Genomic DNA, 18,235 nt, shown 5'->3' with positions numbered 1-18,235 from the left:
TGCTACAAAACATTTACAAATTGACAAGTTTTATTTCAAATTTTTCTCCGCTTGTTAGAAATCGCTTCTTTTTGAAGACAGAATCAGGTGCCTTAGCCTTTCTCCTGCATAATGAATAGATTTTCCTTGTGTTTAGCTCCACGGAAAACAACAATTTCTACAGTGCAGCCTTCTGCCAGGATAGCCAGGTTACTCATAACTGCATTCACAGGTCTCTGCTAAAAAAGGCTGCAGGAAATACAGCGCTGGCAGCAGTCTGCACTTCTACTGGCTTAGCTTGTTTTGTTCAGCAGGTGGCAAGGGACAGCGTATGGCCGGATCCAGGCTAGGAATTGCTCTGCCAGAATAAAATACCAGTATTTCTGTGCTGGGAAAGGATTTGCAGTGTCAGTCGACCCTGAGAGCACATCTCAACTGCAATCATGTGCATGATCCAGCCCCTGGAGAAGCTCCTCAGCCAGATCTCGCTTAGCTACAGCCGGCACAAAGGATGAGATAGCTGCTACAGCAATTCCTCCTCCACTTGCTGCTGGCCAGACAACCCCGCACAGCTTGCGCTGAAGCCTGTGCCCTTACCCCTTCCTGAGCCAGCTAGTCCAAGGGTGCCGTAGTTTTGTCTGCACATGACCTGCACAGCCACAGACCTGACCCGCAGTGAATCACAGCTACGGATTCAGGTCTCTGTGCCCCCAGTTCTGCAAACGTTTCTGCACAAACCTGGTTGTATTCAGTCGAAGAGACCTGGCTTACTCACTGCAAGCCTGAACTGTTACTCTTAAAAGCCTGTTTTCTTTCGTCTTTAAAGTTGGTCTATGGCGGGCCAGCAGTTGATTTTGTTAATTTACCACCCTCACACGTATGCCTGCATCACCCTTTTTAAATTTAACTACAGTGTCAGATCTGCAGCTGTTTCTGAGGCCACATAGACGAATGATTGCTGCTCCTGCCAGGTGCAAGTATGAATAAAAAGGTCACGGGCTGGGGGGGAGGATTAGGCTTTGGCTCAGCTGTTTGCATTCTCACACAGAGCACGGTCTGTCCATCCGTCCGTCCGTCAGCCCGCACACATGAACCAGACAGGTGAGGAGCTGAATATTGGAAACAATTCAGTGACGCTCGTACAAAGCCACTACCAAAGATGCGCACTCTCTGTGGTTTAAAAAAAGCTTTTACAGCAATCCTCCCAGCAGCCCTTGGATCAGTGAAATTATCTGTACAGAAATACAAATGCAGAATGGCATGGGAACAGTCTCCCCGGAGACTGGGGTAGGGTATATTGGAGAATACCTAAATCTTTAAATGGTGCCTGAGATTTTCACGTTAAATTGGAACATTTTCTTCCCACGCTCACCTAAGAAGATGAAGGCAGGCAGCTACTTATGGGCAGTTAGCACATACACCAGCTACTGAGAGCAATCAGGGCAAAAAAGTCCACCAGGCATGGACCAGACCTATCTGCCCGGATCCCCACCTGAAGTATTTCAGTAATTTAAGGCCTTTTGTACCTGCAGTAATGAAAGCTGATGGCTGTTTTAAGACCTTCTCACGCTTGCACTTCTGTTACAACCCATGGGAGGCTTCTAATCTATTTCTGTATATTAGGCATCATTTCTCTTCTGACTTCCTTATCAAATGTGCAAAATAATCAATAATTCACTTAGGCGCTACGTTCCCATTGGAGTGCACCATGGCTGTGATTTAAATATATTTCTATGACTGTAAAATAAGCAGATATCCTAAACTATCCTGGCATTGTCCTCTTGTATGTAACAGCACCTCCTACTACCCAAAGTAGTTTTATTTCCCCAACTGTTAAATCTAGGACAAAATACTACTCTTTTGTTCTATATTAAGACCATAGAATAAAAGCACCTGACTGCTTTCCCAGCCTCTGTCCTCACAGAGGGGAACGTGGGGTGAAGAATTAACCCCTGGCATGAGCTTTTCTCATGATAAGTCGTTAAGAAAAGCCAGATCTCCTTGATGCTCTCCCAGAATTAGATGGTGATGAACTGGAGACACCCGTTGCCTTCCTCCCCTTCCCGTAGCCTTCACCACACGCTGCAGTTAAAGGCTCGCCCCTGATTACAGGGCCATTTCCTTCCACAGCCTTGCTTTGAAGGACCTGAGATTCGTGTAGCTTAATTAAGAAGAAAAAAGCAGGTATGACATCCTCCCATCCCTTACCACTGATGCTGTCACGCCTCCCAAGCCAGTAATAACCTCATACCTTAGACCCCTCTGGGGTCAGCTCCTTTTGGGGGGGGAGCTGGGCTTCAGGAGATGAAGTGACTTGGCCAAGGTTACATGCGTCATGGAGGGTGTTCGAAGGGAGAGACGCCCAAGGGCCACGTCCCCAAGTTAAGAGGTCTGGCTAGACCCAACCAGCGCTGAAGCTCCTCCTTACCTGAGACTCAGCCTTGAGATCCAGGGCCAAGGAGACAGGCCTATCAAACAGACCACCAAAATCATGTATTTGGTCTGTGAATCTGCAGACCAGAGGTTGCATTTCCCAATTTCCTCTTGTCCCTGTGTTTAACCCTTCGGTATCATCGACTGTGGGTGTCCGCAGCATCCAGCGACAAGGGCAGAGCACGCGGCAGCCACACATGTCCCGGTAATGACTTCATTTCTTCCACCAGCTCTGGAAAAACAAAACCAAACCCAAATCCCCGGTCCTGCATAATTGTGGCCCTGTTATTCATGGATCTTAAATTGTACTCCTTCATGAATTTTAATGTGCAGTTCATTTTCTTTCCACTAATCCTACGTTAGGCTGGAAGCCTTTATAGACCGAACATTTGCCCTCCTTAGCTCTTTATTCCCCGCAGCATCGTGGCTGCTGTGTCCCCAGGCATTCCCCTTGTCTCAGCTGGTCTGACAGCTAGGCTCCACCAACATTAAAGTCCTTTCTTATTAGGTACTCTAGTTTTGTGCATCCGTGACAAAAGCAGCAAGCCTGTTGAATAGACACCCTGCGAACAGCAGCTTATTTATTTTGGCCATGATTTGCCGATCTATTGGGGTGGACATGAGTTGCACAGCATTTGAGACAACACCTGTCTGTGAATCTCTAATGCTACGCTTCTGTAAATCTCTTTTTCCGGCTAAAACCATCTCCTCAAGTCATCAGGAACAAGTGAAAGCCCTCCAGGAAATTCTCCTTTCCCAGGAATTGCAGAATTTCTGTGTTGTTGCTGCTGAGCGACACACAAGGGCAAACCCACGGACAGTTGTACACCACTGTAGACCGTAAGATGCTCAACAACCTTATTTTAAATGGCATTTAGATTTGAAAGCCAGGCAGGACCATTAGATACTCTAATCTGACCTTCTGCAAAATGCAATCTGAGCCTGGTATTTCACTACTAAATTTAGTAATTTGTTCAGCCGAAGTGATGCTTCCAAACGGAAGACGCCTAGACTCGATTTGAAAAGATGACGAAGCCACAGCTTCCTTCGATAAGCCGTCCCAGCAGAATCGGTCTGCCAGGGCTGCCCTGAGGAGCGGAGTCTACAACAAATCGAGGCAAGATGCTCTTTTTGTGTAAATTGCTGAGAATATCAAGCCCTGCCCTTCCATGTGTCTCGCAGAACCCTTATTAGATGAAAAAGGAATATTGTACAGTCCTCAACTATAAAGTTCTAAAAATACAGGAACTTTGATGTATAAATGCATGTTAAGGACCTTTCTGGCCCTGACTACAAACGTTCCCAATTGCCACTAATTTCACATCACTTGCAGAACCAGCGGTAATATTTCTTTTCCGAGATACACAGAATATACTTAGTGCTTTAAGGATTCCAGCCCTGGGGATACTTTGTGCTGGCGTGTGCCATTAGTGCAACAGGCAGGCAGGCAGAGGCAGAAATGAATCTGACTTAAAATCTGATTTGACTTAAACAACGCTGACCTTGTGAGAAGCGTGGAGTCCGAACCAGGCCTGCAAATCCCATCTGTTTCTTATTTCTATAACAGGCAAGCTAAAACCCTAAATCCAAACAGCTCTGAGCTCTGAATCCAAATTTTGCAGCTTGAGTCCATTACTAGCAAGGACGACGGCTAGCCCAGCACGGACTCGCTTCTTAAATTGAACGCTGGGATTTATAGCACAACATTAAATGAAGGAGACGTCTTGCTGGTTGACTAACAGCTAATCTGGGAAGGTACTTGGAGACAGAGATTCATGGGTTAGTGAATAAGTTGACCCACCTCTTTGCTCCCCATAAAATTGTTATCGCAACACTCGTGGACTTCAGTGGTGTTTTGAGGGTTAACTGGTGTTTGAGAGCCACTTGAACGCTCCTCCGCTATTAGGAGCTAATAAAAACCTGCACTAACTCTGTTAGGTATTATATTAAGTTACAGTTTTTGCTGGCTTTTTGCTGCAATTTGATGTCAAAGAAAAAGATCTAATCTGTAAAGCAAGCAGCTTTTTAGGCTTTTATGAAAAATAAAAGTGAGTGTGTTCAGAAAAAGCCTTGTCTCTGTCCTTTAATTCAAAAGAACAAAGCTGGTGAAGGCTGCTCTCCGAGTGTGAATGGAATTTGGCAATACCATTCCCATTAGTGCAGAATAAACCCGTTAAATATATAACGGCTCGAGTACAATGTAGATTAGAAAAATAAGTGTGGAACTGTAAAGGTCCTAATTATTTTCCATCCATCTACCTTTACATTAAACACCAAGTGTTGATGCTTCCCCAGATGCTGGGTAGATTATTGAATTTTTAAAGTGATGCTCTGTTTATAGAATTGCAATTACTCAGTATCGGCCTTTGTTTGGAGAAGAATCCCCGTCCATCCTCACTAATGGCTTCTTCTGATCTCATCCGACGGGGAGGATTTCCTGAGCATATTAAAAACATGATTCACTCTGCCTTTTTAGCTTAGCCAAAGACTTAATGACTTCAGCATAAGAACTGTATGTTGTGCTGTATTTGAACTAGATTTACTCCCTGACGGCTGATGCTGTGCACTCTGTTCCCTACGTATGTACGTAGGCGCTAGGGGAGTTCTCGAACTGGTTAGACTATTGATTTTTGGGGGTAAAAATCTTGGTATTTAGCACAACTGAGCGCATGAACCTCAGAGTACCTTTGACACCTGAAAATACATCCTTGTCTCGCTGCCAGGCTTGGGTGAGCATCAGCTATTTTTTGCGTGGGGGACCTTTGTGCCCTACCTGGACTCCCCATTAAACAGCCCAGGTAGAACCTGAAGCTCCTCAGACCTTGCCAGTCCGGTGCGGGATCCATCCCAGCCTGGACAAGGTAGACACCTACCTCCAGCACAGCTCTGTTTTCACTATGTATGAAACACCTTTCAGCAAACATCCAGGTTTTATTTACTATCCTGTAAGGTGGGTGTTTCTCAGAGTTTATGTAAAGTCCAGGTTTCCTGGCTTAATGAAAGACACGAGCCTCTGGACTAATATTCCAAGATCAGACAAAAGGCAGCAAAAAGCCAAGGAGATATTCAGGCCTGCTGCTGATATGTCCCTTAATTTGGAAAAGCTCAGAAATATTAGTCCCTACACCCTGAAGCAGAACGTCATGACCTTGAAATCGCAGCCTGCATCTGGGATGAGGTCGTTTTGCAGCGTGTGGGTTCAAGTTTAATTTCTCACTGCTATTGCAGCGCTGCATCCTGCTCCTCCCTGGCACCGCTGGGACCACCGGCCCTCGGCTCCTTTCCAACTGGTTTCCACCTGAATCCATCACACAATCCACGATTTAAATCTTCTCCATCGCAGAGCAAACCCTGAGTGAATGGCTTTGCTGATAAGGATTTGAAATCTTTCGGTTTTCCCCCTTCTCCTGCATTTTGAGATGTTTAATTGAGATGCAACAGTACACTCCAGTAAGATGGTTCATAATGGCTTTAAAAAAAGGGAATTATTGATTGTTGGTTCCACACCTTGCAGCATGGGGCTCTGCACTGGCTCAGCTCACCGCGTGCCGTCGATTTTAAACCACCGGCGAGTGCAGGGGGGATGCAGTTGGATTCTGGTTTATCTTTTGTTCAAAAAAAGAAGTTGAACAAAAAAAAATTGTCATATTTTCTCCCTTTCTTCAGTGGCCGCCCACATGCTTGTGATTCAAGGGATTTTTCACCAAGCTTTTTACTGCAGAGTGTTTCTGCGATCGCGTCTTGCACTGATTACTGTCATTTGTTTTCAGGCCTCTCCTTCCAGCATGTACTTTAGATGCAATGTGAGGTCAAAAGGCAGCTTCCTCCGTCCTGCGTTTGATCAGCGAAGTGGCTGCGTGATTGCTTTCCATTCCTACCCTTATTTATCTCTGAAAGAGCAATCAGAAAATGCAGGGCTTATGTACGTGTATTTAAAGCTTTCAGAGGAGCGACGAGCCCGGCAGACAGCAGGGAACCCCCTGCCTGCCCCATGCCTGCTGCCCAGGAGCCTTAACCGGCCTCAGAGCATCTCGGAGGGGAACACCACCCATCACAGCTCCAGGGGGGTCCCCTCGCTCCGTGGGATAAACCCCGTCCTTAGAAACCCCAGAGCAATCCCAAACCGAGGGACTCCCCATCACTCGCCCTGCAGCTCCTCAGGGCACAAGCTGCCCTCCCAGATTTGGGGAGCACTTGCGTGGGGAAGGAACGGCGTACGCCCAACACGCACAGGCTCTGCTGGGAGAGAGCAGGACAGTCGCAGCCCTTCAAACAATCGGTTCCTTGAGGAATCAAACAGCAGCCCGTGATGGAGAGACTCACCGGCTCCTCCTGTATCTCTCCGTCGGAGCTGGGCAGCACCGGGCGGCTCGCTGCCCTCCAGCGATGCCTTTGCTTCTCCAAACGCTTCAGGTCAGAATTTCATCTGGTCCGGGACATTTTGTACCCAGCAGCGAAATGCAGTGGGAATCGCTGAGTGATGCTTTCCTGATTACATTAACTGGACATAAACCGCTGCCTTTCAACCTGCTGCTGCGTGACAGACAGAAAATGGGAACAGAGGCCGCGAGGGACCTGCTGGAGCCGCGTGATCTCACGCTCGCTTTCTGAAATAAAGCCATTTCAGCACCAGATTCATCCTGCTGATGGTCTGTAATGCCCTTGGTGTGAGTGGTTTGCAAGGAGGTGCCTGGAGGGTTGAAAGGGTCCACAGCAATGGAAAACAACACACGGGTGCTGCCGAAGCAGGCGTGCACGCCGGCTCTGGTGGGGGAGCAAGTAATGAGGATATATTGAGTGGGTTTGATTTACCTGTTGCACAAAGACACATGATTGGGGTGCTGGAGAGCCCCATGTCATGGGGAAGGTGACAAAGACTCCTGTTTTTCAAATAAGTGGATATTTTGCAAGCTAATTCCAACGCAAACACATAGACACAGACCCGCTCCTCCCCACCACACTGCAGGAGCGATGGAAACCCCCCTAAGCAGAAGGACCCCAGACACCCACTGCAATCGCTTTTAATGCCATCTCATAAGATGTGGAAACCAGAGCCCCAGTGACTTGCTAGAAATCTGCCTCGCACGCTGGGTACGTGGGCTCGGTCCTGAGGGCGTGCGTCCCCATCGACCGAGCACCAGCCAAAGCCTTACAGCAGACAGCCCCGCGCAGGGTGGGATTACGCTACCCCACGTATGCCTAACGGAGAGATTTCAGCCCAATTTTGGGATGCCCACCTTCACCACACCCCCAGCCCTCCGCCGTCCTCTTCCAGAGACGCGGCTGCGTTTATCGCTCAGCGGCTTGGCGTAACGCCGGGGCGTTTCAGCCAGCTGCGACGTTTACAGTAAAATCAAATGTAAAGCACTTCCAGCACACACGTTAACCAGCGTGACCAGCAGCATCCAGACTGCGTCGTCCTTTGGACAGGACCAGGCTGCGGATGTAATTGCAGTTACTGTTTGCTGGAGAGTGATGCATTTTCATGGTAGATTTAATTTTACTTTCTAGTACCTGATTTTTTTTCTTTTCCTTAACTTCCATGGAAAAACAACCCTGCAGGGCACGAGGGAGGGCGGACTGGCAAGGCAGGGGCGTCTTCCTCCCTGCTGCAGTTCCATGAGAAGAGGAGGTTAATTAGCAAGCCGCAATCAGTGCCTGGAAGAGATCAGCACCCACAGCCCCTGAGTGCCTTTTGGTGCCCTTTGCAGGGTGCTGTGGGAGGGAGAGGGACAATCTCGGGGTGCACGCAGCTCAGTAAGCCCATTTAAGTCCATTACTTAAAACCCTCTAAACTGCAGACTGACTTTCTCCCCCCCATTCAATACTCAACCATTGGGCCTAAACTAACCTAAAGCTGAATGTCGAGCATAGCTAAACTCTTTACAAATAACACACTAAAGCACCTGTGCAACCAAAATTTCCTCCATCCATAATAATTTTCACATGCAAAGCTCATCAGACATGTCTGATGATACATGTCTAAACAACTCGCACTGGTGCGTGCTGACAGGCTGAATTACTGATTTTCCCTAATGCATTTTCTCTGTCTCAAAACATGGTCTCCTCTATCGAACGCGGACTGATCTTTTCACCCAATCTATCTGACAGATCTACAATTTAGTATCCAATTAACTTTTCAAGAATAAAACCAGTTCGTGACGCAGACGCCAGTCCCTAGCATGAACTTTAGACGTCCCCGTTGACCTGACATCTCTCTGCAGGCCAACGAGAAGACCCTCAGAGCAGGCGGCTACCTCTGCTCTTAATGCCACAAAAAAAAAACGAGTGCAAGAACTGCAGAGATTATCAGGGAGAAGAAACAACCCGCACTGGTTGGGACTGTGTTCTGGGTGTCTAAGAGGCGGTGGGACGGGCAGGGATGGATCCCACCGCGGGCAGCAGCGTGGGGTGGATCGCCTCTTGAGGGATCTGCCAGCCCTGGCTTTCTGCGACTCTGCAGCTAAAGCATAACCTGTTTTATTTAATGAAGTGTTTTGAAGTGAAAGGCCTTAAACTGCTAATGGAAGGAGTGCAAATAGCAACCAAGAGGGATCTCAAACACCGCTCGCCAGGCTGGGTTTGCAGAGCCCGGGCTTCACCCCGCATCTGCCGACGGCCTGGCTGTGGTGTGGCAGCCCTTGCGGTGCAGCGGCAATGCATCTGCATCTGCTCCTCTGCTGGAGGCAGCTCCCAGCCTTATCCCAATTAATTGTCTCCTAATGACTTTCTGAACCAGGAGGATTTCCTTAATTATACCACGCATTAGACTTTAATCAAGAAATCAATCTTCCACGCCGCCCGAAACCCGAGGGTATGGCGCGTTCAGTGAAGAGGAGCCCGGGGCGTCCCTCGCGCTGCACTGAGGAGGTCCCTGCGATGCCACCGGCCATCCCCACACGCCGCATGGCTGAGCAAAGCCCAAGGACTCCCCGGTCACGGCCCTGGGGAACGATGGCGTTGCCATCAGCACCGTTGTGTAACTCTCACTTCGCCAGCGTAGGACTCCGGTGTCATCCCCAGAGCGTGACCCACTGATGGTCCCCGGCTGAAGCAATCGCTACCCAGCGATGTAATAAAATCAGTGGCTGGGGCCGCGGGGCAGGTCACGCACAGCCCGTGTTACGCAGGGAGAGGGAACGGTGGCTGTTCGCTGGGGCACAAACGCAGCAGAGCTCTGCAAGAAGAGGGGTTCGCTTCGTGCTCGATGGCGCGCCTGCTCGTCCTGCACAGGGACGTCAAAGCAGCTGCAACAGCCGTCGGAAGGACTCCCTGTTCGCAAACATGCAGGAACAAATGTACGGGGACGGCCTGCAGAGCGAAACAGGAATGGTCTGCAAAATATTAATAGTTTGCTGCTACCCCACAAAAATAATGCTCTGCTCGTCGACTAATGCATTCAGCTGCCAGCGGATGCTCTCGCTTGGCCGCGGCCGTGCCCTGCGGCTTTTGGCAAACCCGTTAGCTTCTCCTCCTCTCCCGTGGCTATGGCAAAGCCGGTGCCGCTCTGCTCACCCTCTCCCGCGCCCTCGGACGTGCATCGGGAGCAGACCTGGGCACCCACTAATCTCCACAGGGCCCCAGTGATTTATTTCTTTAACGGCGAGCAGCAGCAGTGGGTTATAAGTGGAATTTGGAAGCAGCGCGTGCCGGCGCAGGGCTCGTTACCGAATCTAGCTGGAAGTGATTTAATTAAGATCCCTGCGCAGCCCCGTGCCTGTGCCCTGGCTCAGCCGAGCACTGACATCTGTATATTTTTTCCGGCGCCTGACGCAGGATGCCAGCCCTCGTGTGCCGGCTTAGCGCCTTGGTGCCGAGCTGGATGCGGCGGGGAGAGGATTTGCATTTTTCGGCAGGCGGCTGCGACGGCGGCGAAGCCTCGCGTGGCTTCACCGGCTCCCGTCTCGCGCCGAGACCGACGCAGCCCCGTGCGCGCCTCCTGCCTCTGCAAACCTTGTGAAAATAAATATAAATCCTGGGGCTGCCGTGATCTGCTCTAGTGCCAAACACCACGCAAGGTTGCTGTGATCCAAAGGAAAAGAACACGTCTAATTAAATATTAACCTCGCTTTTTTGTTCCAGTTTACAGGATGCTGAGAGGCCGATCGCAGCAAAGGCTTTATCTTAAAGGATGCCGAGCGCCCTGGTCGGACAAGAAACCCCGTGTTCGGAGTGGAGGACAGGTTGATGGTCGTTACCGGCCAGATCCAAACCCCGGTGGCGCGCGGCAGCGACGGCAGCTTTAAGGAGGTGCAGCCGCCGTGGCACCTCCAAATTCGGGTTATTTTGGTGAAGGAGCCTTTGTTTCTCCTCTTGCCCGTTGCTGTTATTAAAACAGTTCTCCTTGCCCGTGGGCAGAGGGGAGAGCGTCCCCCTCCTGCGACACCCGTATCGCACAGAGGACCCTGGTTTTGCCTGCATTCACCCCCAGCCCTGTGGTGCCAGAGCCAGCGGCTCCTCCGCAGGGGGGTCCCGTGGGGCCACTGGGGACTGGGGGGGTCTCGCCCCGACCAGCCGGGTCCAAACATTCACAGCAGCGTGTCACAACATAACATCGCTCACATTTTTTACAGTTGATTTTAATTTTCTCCTTTCTGAGGAGCTCTGGCTGGGGCAGCCAGCCCCAGTCAGTTTTATTTTCCCTGATACCAGCAGGAATTTTTTCACGAGCAGCTGCACAGACCCAGCAACTTAAAAAAATACAAGTTCCTGCCATTTTCACCTCCGGATTTGCTCGGCCGGGCGCAGGCAGCTGCTGGCCTGGCTCTCCCCGCACCCCATTAAATTCTCCCCCATCACGCTAAGGCAGCGGCGGTGACGGGAGAAGAAAATAGAAAGGTTTTTTTCTCTCTGTTTATAGAAAGGTTTTTTTCTCCCTAACAAAATGCAAATACAGGAAGCAAAGATGTGACGCAGCAAAATGATTTAAGAAAGAGTATTATGGTAACGGAAGGGAGGGAGACGGGGCCGAGCTCTGAGCTTGCCTGTGCCGGCACAAGTGCAGAACAGCTTGGCTGAAACCCGGTAGGCTCCTTGGTTTTAAATTGAGGTGACGATCCAAACATTTTGGTGCGTGTGTTTCCTCTGCAGAGCCCTGCTGTGCCTTTGCCAGCCATCAGCGTTCTGCCTGAGCTGGGGCTGCTCAGGCACCGCGTCCCTTCTCCCATCTTTCGCCTGCTCAGATGATGAGGATGCTGGGACGGGGAAGGAATTTCGAGTACCTGCTGCCTGTACGAGGAGCTAAAAATAAAAAGCATCTGCTAAAAATAATGAATGGTCGGGGAAAAAATGCTAAACCCCAGAGATCTCCCTGGACTCTGAGGATTAATTTTAATTTCCCTTTAATCCGAACAAAAATAATGACATCACTGCTGGAGGGTACGGCTCAGCCCCGAGGACCGAAGCAGGAGTTGTGCTTCCCTGCCCATCCCGCCCGGCAGCACCTCGAGACCCCGCTCGCTCCCGGCACAGCCGAACCCCAGCACCGAGCTTTTGGGTGCGTTCCGGAGAAAAACGGCCGTGCTGCAAGCAGGAGGCCACGGGGCTTCAGTTGCTCCCGGAAGGGACGTGGCTTCAACCCTGCGGCCGCAGCTCCCGGCGCTGCCTTCCCCAGCTCGGTGCTTGCCATGGTGCGGATTAGAGAGTCGGGGTTCGTGCTGCTGTGCGTGCCTGGGTATGGCCAGTTTTGGGGTGCTCTGATCCTATATCACGCTATGGCCTCGAGTGAGGGGAGGAAGAGGGGCCAGATGTCCCAGTTACAGACTGGACTTTTTAAAAAATAAGATTTACCAATACTCTTTACTTTTAGAGAGAAGAAGAACACCGATCAGAGCAAGCTACTTAGTTTGCAGTCTTCCAAAGAGACAAAAAAATTAATTCCTGAAAACACACTTCAAGGAGCAAAGGCTGCTGCGTACCCGAAAGCCTGGGCTCCACGAGCACCGCAGCCACCGCCCGCCCCGTCTGACCCCACACCGCACGGGGCAGCCAGCCCGGCACACAGCCCCTTTCTCCAAATCCTCAGAAAACCTTTCCCTGGCTTTATCCGAGGGATAAAACACCGGTAACACGAGGAGGGGAGCCCGGGCTGGGCTCTCCCTGCAGTTCCTCGCTCTCAGCTCCCCATGCGTACGGACAACAGGGATGGCTGAGCATCGTTAAATAGAAGCATTGCTCCCAGTTTACCTACTGCATTCAGATATATGCAAATATATGCATGCAACAATTTACGTACAGAGCTCGCCTGGGACTTTGCTTCGGTGCTGAGAGGAAAACTCCCTTAATTCCTGGGACAAGCCCCGGGCTCGGTGCCCCCCACGCAGCAGCTAAATTTGGGGTGGCGGGGTTGGGGATGGACGGGCTCGGAGGAGGGAGGCAGGAGGACGTGCTTTGGGGCCTCAGCCTCAGAAATATTTTAAATGCTGAGAGCCCATGAGTAGATACAAGGGCTCATAGTCCAAGGTGTGATTTATATGCAACAGCACATAAACACCTGAAACGGGGTCTTTAAAAATGCCTCAGGCTTCGCTATAATGCTGCTACTGTGGAGCTGCAGCAGCTCCTCGTGGAGCCAACGCACGTCCCCGGAGCCCAACGCTGCTTGGGGGCGAAAAAAATATTAAGAAAAATCAAATCTAAGCAATTCCTTACAAGCCGCTCCAAATGTGTTTTCAATTCAAGAGTGACCAGAGAGGTAAGTAAATATTTTTCTGGAAAGGAAATTACATTGTGTTTACACCTAATGCTGTTTGCTGAAGCACTGTCCACAGTCAAGCTCCAGCCTGCTTAATATTTACCCAGCTGGAGGAGATGCTCAGCGGTGTTTGGCCATGCTGGGCATGATATAGGTGAAGAATTCAGCATTTATACATATAGGAAGCCCTGTGGTTTCGTGAGCTGCGATGCACAAGACCCGGCGTCTGTTTGCTGGGCCATGTTTTTGCGAAGCCGCGAGCCTCAGACAAGGGGCTGCTGTTGGACCGGGGCTGTGCGGCCACTTGGCAAGGGCAAGGTAGATAAAAAGCAAATATTTAAGTCAGGAGGGCCCAACCTGCAGCCCGCTGGGGTCTCGCATTGGTCTGCAAGGCTCTTCCCATCGCAGGGAGCTTTGCTCTGCACGTTGGGAAGATCTCCCATGGCTTTCTTTAAGACTCGCTGCTCCAAATGCTTGAAGGTGACTGACTCAAAGCTGTTTGCTGTTCCTGCAAAGACCTTTTTGCCACCCTCCCGTGCCGGGCACAGCGATGCTGGAGGGACACGGGTGCCACACGTCGTGTCCCCGCGCCTGGTGCTTCCCTGGCAAAGCAGAGGGGAGAGACCCGCGGGAATGAGCTCCGGAGCTCCTTCCCTGGGGAAAGCTCTATCTGTAGAGCAAGTTTAATGGCTGGTGCATCCTCAAAATCCCACCTAAAACCTGTGCCTTTTGCTCCCTGGAAAGGGCACTGCCCATGCGGGGCGTCTGCGTCATGAAGCAGAGCTAACCCAGGCCGGGGCTTGCGTCTCCCATAGAAACAAATTTATGAGACCCTGAAAACGGTGGCCAAAATCTAAATATTACATGGACAGGTCAAGGGGACTTGCTGCCACGTTGCCGATTTGGGTAACCCATAACTGAAGTGCTAATGAAGGTGTCTCTGCGATGCCTTTGCTCATCAGCCTGGAAACGAGCACAGAGCTCTCCTCTCCCCAGCTCCTAGGTGCCGAAAGCTGCCGAAGGTCAGGCTTAAGCTCCACGGACTTTGGCGAGAGTTTGTGCAGTGAAATCCCCTCCAACATCTTGGGAAACGCAGGTCTGAGCTTTGCCTTCTGTTAATCATCGATGAGCGGGGTGGTTTTGCCAGGCGGTGCAGCGGGAGCAGCCGGGGGACACGGCCGGGCTCCCCGTGCTGCCAGGACCTGCTCCAAATCTCCCCACCGAGCCCTTAATCAGCTTTCACCTGGGATTACCTCAAACATTCCCAGCCTCTGGTTCAAAATAGCTTTTCTTGCTTGTGGGCAACTAATCCAAAACAAGCCCTCTCTCCATCAGCCAGCATCTCCAGCATGGTTTTGGTTTTTTTTTTCCTAAGACTTGAACCTTGCCCGGTTCCCGCGTTGTTTTGATTGAGAAACCAGGACACGGGATGCCCACGCGGATGTTCAGAGCTGGGCTGTGATGGGGACTGACGGCTGCGGCTCCCATAAACCCAACCAAGCAAAGCCTGGCCTGGTGCAAGCCGGGTACAAAGAGCACAACCAGCCCAGTTCAGGCTGAACAGTCGGCCTTTGGGGGAAATTCAGGTTTTGCGCAAGGATTTCATTCAGGAGCTCACGGCGGGGCGGGGGGCACCGTGCAGACACCTCCTGCACGAGCTGGGTCTGTCCTGTCCGTGCTGAGCTCCTCTTCTGCCCACAGTGAATGGAGCCGAAGAAAATCCCTTGTATATCTGAGGCCATCGGGACCTGGGGAGGAATCGAGGAGGGGAAACGCCAGCCCCTTCTGTAGGGCAAGGGAGCCCCAGAGCAAAGAGCTGCCAAAAACCCATGGAGCAAATCAACAGCCCCCGACTTCCACAGGCACCCATCAGGATGAGCTGGGTTGGGAAGGGACGTGCAAGCGGTCACATCCAGAAACGCCATGTACGACATGGCTACCATTAAATAAAGGACGTTATTACCGCCTTCCTAATGGCTCGGGGCGCCGGCAGCGGAGCCGTCCGGCTGCTGGCAGCTCCCAGCTCGTGAGAGTTCGTCCCCGCCAGGCATCAGTGTTTAAAAGATTAAATTCACCTTCACAAGCCTGCAAACGGGATCCATGTTAACAATCCCCCGTCGCAGCCGCGCTGACAACCTCCCCCTGCAGCCCTGATAACCAGGGGCACAGAGCCACAGCAGCTCAATAAACAGCTCAAATATTGCATTCAGAAAGAAATCTGACCTCAAATTAAAGACATCAGAGACTCATCCCTTCAGCCAGTTCATTTCCTCCCCTATAAAACCTGCTCCCACCCGGCTCCTTCCCACTGATCTGCCACAACACCCGTCCCGGGGAGACGAGCTGGAGCAGCAAAGCCCGGCGAGGATTTCAGCAGCACCAACACTCTAGATAAAGCTCCCTCCCAGCAAAAACAGATCATGGTTTCTCCAGAAAGCAGCAAAGCCTGGGGGTCGGGAGAAGGCCCTCGAGATGGGCAGAGCTGATACCTTACCAGTGGCATCTCAGCCATCGGCTGCGGGTGCTTCGTTACCCTGCGCTGGGGCTTTATCTCGTCAGCGGCAATCTGGGTGTTGGTGAGCTGCCGTGTGGGAGATAAAGGCCCCGTGGCCGGCAGTTAGAAATTTGTATTGACTTGATGAACTGTTCATTTTTGTGCCCTGTGAGCGTGAGTTTTGGTTGCCCCCCTGTTTTGCACCATGAAGGCTCCAGCGCTTCCCCCGGGGCAGCCCGCTTCGTGCAGCGTCTGCACCACGGCCGCTTCGCCTCCAGGCAGGAAACTCCAAAAAGAAAAAAATAAATCACTGGGAGGTAAGGATGGAGCAAAACCCCCGTTTCGACAGGGCGAGATGTCTGCCAGCGAAGCGACTTGGCGAAGACGGGAAACCTGCGTCAGAGGCTGAATCCTCCAACGTTTCAGCTCCTCCGACACCGAGGCTCAGCTAGGAGAGGCCCTTGATTTCTGTCCTGAAACCTTCATAAAAATAGCACAATTATGGGAAAATCCTTGTCCAAGTGGAAAAGAAAACACCACTCTGGGTTTCACAAGGAAGCAGAGCTATATAAAAGCGTGCTCCTATAGCCTTCTGTTATTTCTGTAAAGCGTCCAAAAACTCGCACAGAAACCCTTTACCGAGGGGCACGTTTCCACAGGGCGAGGTCGGGCTCCTGGTAAAGTATTTTATTTTTTTTTCCCCCAGTATTTTACTTCACCTGATCAGAAGTTTCCATACGCGGGGAACAAAACGTCTGCAGAAACGCCCTCTGCGGCGCTGTGCGGGGCAGCCCCCGCCGGGAGCCGACTGCTCGATCCTGAGCCATAAATAACAGGGCAGACTGGAAAATCTCCACCTTTTTTTTTCCACAGAAGGCGAGTCGGTGATGTCCGTCGCCCCTGCCCCTGCTGTCCTCACGGCAGCGTTTCCCCAAGCCCCCCGGCGCCTGCCCTCACGGGGATGATCCCCCCCTTAGAAACTTGGGGTGACCTGACTGACGGATGTCTCTCCTGGAAAGATTTAATGTAGGTGGCCACCCCCTGCGTGGCCCGGACAAGGTTTGTGCCCACAAACCCCCAGACCCCCCCAAAACAGCACTGAGAAGCTGAGGAAACCTGCCCGGCTGTGGGGTTTGCTGGGGGCTCGATGGCTTTTGGGGGCCACATGGAGAGGGGTGGCACCGGGGCTCTGTTATTTCAGCCATCCCCCCCCAGGGACAACTCTCTGCAACCAGGGCAGGCACCCATGGGGTGACTGCCTTCGGGGTGACATCTCCTTCGTGCCCAGCCTGTGTCCATGGGATGTTTCTCGGCCAGTGACAGAGAACAGCCTTGACACTATACCCTGGGCTGGAGCTGGGTAAAAATAACCCCGGCGTGTTTGGCAGCCTGAAAGTGCTACTGTAAATCCTCCATGTCAGCAAGAAAATCCCCCAGCTCGGGTCAGAGCCATCGTCCCCGTGGGAGAGGCGGCGTGGGGGAAGCCCAGGGGCGTCCGTGGGGCTGAACCCCGAGCGGTTCACCTAAGAGAGGACAAAAGGGTGAACCAACGGAGAAGCAACCGGCGGCATCCCTCCCCAGCCCCTGTGTCCCATAAGAAGGGCCGAAGAGCAAAGCAGGAGTGTCAAATTGCTCTTGAACCAGGATTAAAGGCCACCGGCGCTGCTGTATTTATAGCTTCGTGATCATCTTTTGAAAAAAACTCATTGTGACTGGTAGGATCTGAGAGGAGCTCTGGGAGCTGCCCGGCGCTCAGCCCCGGCGCTCTTTATAGCCCGTCCTCCGGCCGCGGGTAAAGGTCACGGTGGCTCCCGCAGCACTGTCACCTCGCGGGGCAGCACCTCGGCGGGGACCGAGGAGGGGGTGTCACGTACCAGCATCCCTCCCTCCTTCCATCCCTCCCTCCCTCCCTCCCTGCCGTGTTCTCCTGCTGCGGAGCCGTGGGCCAAATTTGCAGCAGCGAAGCTGCAGCCGCTCGCCAGAGCCCACGTCTGCTGCTGTCTGAGTCAGCTTATCTGCACTCGGCTATTAATAGATTGCTTTGGCTTGCTTGCCGCTCTAATTGCAGTTTAATAATACATCGAATGCAAACCGGTGAGAGCGCTGCCCCGTATCGCAAATATAGCGGCCGTTCCCTGCGACTCCCCTCCTTGCCCCGGCTGGGAATTGCCCCGGGAACAGGGGAGACCCCGGCCCTGCAACGGTGGCCGTGTACCACCACCGCCTCCCGGCCGAGGGGTTTGCTCCCCGCCTTCGGTGTAAGCGCAGCCCGAGGCCGTGTCGCAGTTCTGGCACTTTTCCACTTTCATCCTAACGGAGCCAAAGGGTTGACGCGGGGTCGGAGGCTCTTCCCGGGGCTGTTGCTGAGAGAGACTCTTGAGTCGTCCCTCCTGCTCTTACTCAGATGCTCGGGATGGGAAATACTGAGCACGACACTTTTTCCTGGGGGGGGGAATTTCCCTATAGGGCTTGCATCCGAGCTGGCGAGGCGCCACGGCCGATGCCCACAATTCGGCTGGTAAATAAGAACCGCTCTCACCGGTGAGGAGGCGCCAGCAGCCGCCACATCCACCGGTCCCCTCCCCATCCCACCAGGGATTTCTGCTGCCCACGCCGCACCGGATCGCACCCTCCCG

Source organism: Gymnogyps californianus, chromosome 20, assembly GCF_018139145.2.
Source record: "Gymnogyps californianus isolate 813 chromosome 20, ASM1813914v2, whole genome shotgun sequence".
NCBI classification, from domain to species: domain Eukaryota; kingdom Metazoa; phylum Chordata; class Aves; order Accipitriformes; family Cathartidae; genus Gymnogyps; species Gymnogyps californianus.
Note: the sequence above shows the minus strand (reverse complement) of the source record.